Genomic DNA, 5,958 nt, shown 5'->3' with positions numbered 1-5,958 from the left:
CTTCCCACCTCCACACACAGCTACAGAAGGGAAAATTGGGGCTGGGCTGGGGGAGTGTCAGCCCCCTTGCCTTCTGCCCCCCCACCCCAACAACATCTTCCCTCTGCAGCCTTCCTACCCACTTACTGTCAGATTCTGCTCAGGCATTGTTCCCTCCCCGAGCATAATGTAGAAGTGAGAAGCATATGACAATAAGGTGGGGAAATGAACATAGGAGAATGCAGAAGCTAAAGAAGGGAGCAGGAGACTTCTGTGGACTTGACTCTTCTGAATACCACTTTTATACCTGCAAATATATAGTACAAAATGGATGCATCTGCATTTGCTATTAATGTGAAACAATAAACTCCAATTTTCACTGGAGTTTATTGTTCTTAGGCACCACATTTACATGTGTACCTGGAACCACAGCATGTTGAGCCAGGGTGGAGCAGCCCGTGAGTAAGCCTGCCAGCCTGGGGCTGTTCTGACCCAACTCAACAAGCTGCAGTGGGACTGGCTGGAGCACAAGAATGCTACAATGCAGGGCTACCAGCCGGCAGCCCCCACACTGAAGCACCCTCGTGTTTCAGCCAGCCCCACCATTGTCTATATATGCATCATGGCAGTGTACATTACACCACCATAGGGTAGTAATTATATCAGGCAGTGCTATCTTATTGCAGAGTTAATTAGTTTACTGCAACCTAGTAATACCACATGTGTAGACAGTAATGTTTTATGCTAAAAGTATGTCCAAAGGGTCGTGTTGCTAGAGAAACTTAGGGATAAATATGTGTAGCCCAGGTAACTTGGGTATATACTCCCCTTCTTCAATTAATTAGCTCTGTAGTAATTGTGTAGATGCACCCACTGTGCATTATATTAATCCAGAGCCAAAAGGCTCATGACTTATCCTATAGTTCACTGGGCTGAGTGTCACCAGAGTAAACAGTGTTTCAAGCTATTGTATCCCCAACACCCAGCACTGCTCAGTATGTGTGTGTATTCCAGACATCCTTCCACAAAGGACCCATATCAGAAACCGTGCGTTCTGGAACCCACTCATACCTGGAATAGAGTGTTCTTGTCACAAATCCTGGAACTCACAAAAAATGTATATGAAGATGAGACACATGGCTGCCTAGTCTGTCTTGACCCCATAGAGGGTGGGACCACATTAATCACATGCAATAGGTAAGAAAAGGAATGACAGCGCTTTTCAGCTACATAGAATCTTGATGATGTTTGCCAAGCATTGAAGGCTTGTTGAGAAACAGGAGTCATTGGAAATAGGAAAGCTGCGGGAGTGAAGAGAAAGTCAACATTTATTTGGTGTAGTGGTTCACCATGACTTGGAAAAAAAATGTACTGAGGGGGAATTGAGCACAATATCTTATTCAGATGGGCTCCACTAACCTATCATTATGGTAGGTTCCTATCAGCATTGAAAACCTTATTTGTTCCTCAAAGGCAGAGAAAGGGATCAACAGAGTACCAGACTGTAAGGAGTAGAAGAGAGAGACCTAGAATTCAAAACAATGGCAGTATTGTCAAATAAGCATGAGGTGCGGAAAAAAGAGCTGAAGAGCAAAAATGAAAATCTGGAGACAGATGGAGAGTGGATGAAGGCAGAAAAGAAAGGAAGAAAGAAAGTTATACAGGAAGTAATGGTGGAAGCAGCAGTTAGAAGAGTGATGATGCCAAAAGGAAGATAGGAAGAAAGGAGAGTGAGAGACAGAAGCAAAAGAAGGTACATTGGGTAAGAAGCAGAGCATGGCAGGAGCACAATGGCAGGCTGAGCCACTGGGAGTGGCATAGTGGGAAGAAGTATCAAGAAATCTAGAGAGGAGCAGAGGCTGTGGATTAAGGAAACTTTAACTGGCAACAGGAGCAAGACAGAATCAACAATGAACAGATATGATTTCCTGGAAAAGGTACTGTTTGAGATTTTGGAGGCGCAGGCAGAGAATCTCACCAGCCTGATTGCTTTCTCAAACTGTAAGACTTGGGAATTGACTTACTGGGATGGAGAAGGATATGAAAACTTTTAGAAAAAATATGCAGAGAAACATGGGAGGAAAGAATTAAAGGGGCTCCTGCTAAACAGCCCCTAGTGGAAAAAACATAATCAAGAATTGATTTTGTGCTTGTATTAAAAGAAAGAGGGATAAGAAAGAAAAAACGGTACATGTGACTTTTAGTGATCATCAGATGCTGAGGGTGGAAATGAACCTCGGTAAGAGCCTCATGAAAGGGAAGGGTCTGTGGAAGTTAAATGTGCAGCTGTTAGAAGATGAAGAGACGCATCAAAAATACCTCAGACAGTATGAGGGGTGGTGAACACTGACGAAATATTTTAGGAGTACCAGAGAAGGGGGATGATGGTGAGGAAGAGGAAGGGAAAATTTTCAGGGAGGAAGGCCAAAGGTGTATTGGGGAAAAAACCAGAGAGCTGCAAAGAAAGATGCAGGAGCTGCTAAAAGAAGCTGCTGAAGGAAGACAGGTATGAGAAGAGCTAGAAGAAACAACCCTTGTTTAAAAGAAAGATGAGAGAGAAAATGTTCTTAGCACAAGCACCCTGGGTGGTAGAAAATGAAGAGTGGGTCCAGTACTTTTTGGCCAGAGTGGAGGCAGAAAAAGGAAAGCTTAAAGCAGTTCAGGAAGAAGGTGATGCCAAGGTGGAAAAGAACAAAGAGGCGCTGGAGGCAATGAGAAGATTTTACAAAGAGTTACACCAGAAGAAGGAAACAGGCAAGAAAAAAGGAGTATTTATTGGAAGAGATTAAAGAGAAAGTAGAGGAGGAGGAAGCAAAGATGGAAAAAGAGATACGCCTAAAGAAAGTGGAGGAATGTTTAAAAATCTTTAAAACCTGGAAATCACCAGAAGCTCATGGACTGCCTATGAAATATTATGAGAAGTTGTGGGCATGGTTAAGGAAAGATATATTGGAAGTGTTTGAGGAAACAGTGGAAACAGGAGAGGCAGGGAAAGATTTTAAAAGAAGCATTGTGATTTTACTGTTCAAGAAAACAAAGAAGGGACTCTTGAAGAACTGAACTCCTTAATATGGACTATAATAGCCAAGATGCTATATATACAAGAACAAGAAAAAGCCTCCACAAGATAATACATGAAAACCAAGTATGTGCAGTACCAGGTAGAAGGGTCTCCAAAGCCATCAGAGTGATTGGATGCCCCACATCCAAGAAAGGAAAAGAAACACAGTTATAACAAGCCTAGATTTAGAAAAAAGCAAATGACAGAGTGGATCATGATTACATATACAAGGTGCTAGGAAAAATAGGGTTCCCCAGAAAATGCATATGTTAAATAAGTTTATTATATTGAGAAACAGAGAGTCAGGTCCAAATGGGCATTTAAAAAGGGCCTTTAAAATCCATTCAGGGGTTAGACAAGGGTGCCTCCTGTTACGGCTTCTATTTGTGTATGGCATGGAACTGCACAAATTATTAGAAAAGACACTTAGCACAAAGAATAAGAAAAGACAATGTCATAAGGAGAGTAAGGTGCCAGAATGGAGCGAGACAAAAGTACTTTCTAGTACTTTCTAGTACAGTTGGATATAAAACACTGCTGAAATGCGTAGGCCAAATGTATCATTGGTGAAATGCCAAAGCAGTTAGCAGGCATACACCCAGGAACATATTTAGCCCTGTGTTTGTAGTTGAATAGTCACAAAGACAACTTTTGTTCTCAAAAGCAAAACATTTACAAATACTTGTGTGATTCCATGGGGAAAATCTGCATAGATTTGTCACTATTTTGACATTAAACACTTTTGAAATGCTGAGCATTTTGATATCTTTTAAAAGCATTCAGTTGTAAACTGCACTAGATTAATCTAAGGTACTTATGTAATTTGTTAGAACTTGTGTAAATTATAGGCTTCAAGAAACTTATATTTATATTCCCTCAGTAGGTGTTGTCAGATACATTATTGGAGAGCTTCTTTTCCCTATATAAGCCTCTTTTGGGTATATACTGTAATGCTCAAGTGCCTTCCTACAGCTATCATTTGAAGCAAAAAATATATTTAGATTTTCGTTTCAGTAAATAATGGTGTGCATCTGTGTAAATAAACCTGCTTCTATTTTCTCTTATTTAAAAAAGTGTAACAATCAGATTTTTGTATTTTTTCCCTAATGCTCTGTCTTTTTAACCCTTTTACTGCTGCAAAGGGAAAGCATCATGCTAGGTTGTACTAGTGACTTCAATGGAAGAAAAATAGAGAAGCAATAGCTTTTTTTATGTACTTACTGAAATGAATTAATTTCTCATAATAACTTAGCCTCTAGTTCAGCAAAGTACTTAAGGATGCATCTAACTTCCACGGACTTCCAGTTGTGCACAAAAACACATGCTTTGGGACTTTCCCTAAATTTTAAGTTTTAAAGCTTTGCATACATTTGTAAACCACATGATCTAAGAGATTACTTCTTGTTCTATGGAAATGATTAGCTTTCCCCCCTGAAATTCCACACATGACAGAAGGGTTTTTGGTTGTAGCCGTGTTGGTCTATGGACATAGGCAGGCAAGGCTCTTTGGGTAGATGTGATATTTTGTATTAGACCAACTCAGTCTAATTATATCTAATTCAATCATTAGAAGAATAATGAATACAACACAACTGCTGCAATTCCACCTTATGATCCTGACTTACATAAATGACAACAGAAAAAATAACTGGAAGTTCCATGATTGTTGAGGATGGCCTTATTTTTCTGTTAGTGCTCTTCAGTCCTGATATTTGTTATCAAATATTCCCCTGATAGTAGATGAGCTCACCAGAAGGTATACAACATACTTCATAGAGGTTTTCTTATATCCATCTGAATAAATCTTATTCACAACTGTTAATCCAATCTGCATAAATATAGAGCATAAAATCGTCAATCTGTGCTTGAAAATTAGAACAGATAATTTTCCTGCTACACTGTCATGCTTCCCATAGCTTTCATATACCGATACTTCTTAGTGGTGATATTTTACATTTTAAAATGTAACTTGTCTGCTAGATGGGTAGTGGCAGCAAAAGGGAATCGCCTCAATAACAGTCCTTAATGGATTACTAAATCATGTTAATTCCTTACTCAGAAACCTGGCAAAATTAAAATGTTTAAAATTTAAAAAATCTCCCATGCATAAGTAATTCAGGATTATGTTGTTGTTGTTTTTTAAATCTCCCATGCATAAGGAATTTAATACTATGTAAAAATATGGAACTATTTATTGCAGAAAAGATAACTAGAACCAAGCAAAATTCAGAATATTCATCCCACTAGAAATTCCAGCCTTTTTACTTTTTGTTTTTATCCAAATATGGTAAAAAAGTTGAAAGATTAAAATTATTTTCATAGAACTGCAGCATAGAAAAATATTTGTAAATACTGAAACATTTTTGTTCAACTATTTTCAACTGAAAAAAAAATATTTTTCAATATGTTTTCTTTTGTTGAAATGATCCATCACGCTTCTCTGGAATATTAAATTAAACTTTCTTAGCATGGTATGCTTTATGATAAGAATTTTAGTCACTATTCTCTTATATGGATTGGGTACCCTGGCTTAACTCTCTCTCTCATTGTGCAGCTAGTCATGTGATTTCCACAATGTGTCATCAGATTTATCCACTTTGTCCGTATTCAGATGAGCAAGATCCTTCAGGGAAAACAAACTAGACGATGGTGACCTAACCTAAAACTTACACAATTTGATATACTGATTGGAAAATTCTATTGAATACCTAGTTGTACTTTATTTAAAAGTAAAACTCTTTCAGTTTGCTATGGCTTATAATAAAAATAAATCAATACTGTAGTAATAAAACACTGAAATAAAATACCTTTTAGATATATTTCTATTTGGGTTAAACTTGCTCAAAAATATTTAATTTTATTTTCCAAATGGAAACAATCCAGATGATTTTTTTAAAATCAGAATTCTCCTGCGGAAA

The sequence above is a fragment of the Gavialis gangeticus genome, unplaced genomic scaffold (assembly GCF_001723915.1).
Source record: "Gavialis gangeticus isolate Ggan-Ray unplaced genomic scaffold, GavGan_comp1, whole genome shotgun sequence".
In the NCBI taxonomy this organism is placed as follows: domain Eukaryota; kingdom Metazoa; phylum Chordata; order Crocodylia; family Gavialidae; genus Gavialis; species Gavialis gangeticus.
Note: the sequence above shows the minus strand (reverse complement) of the source record.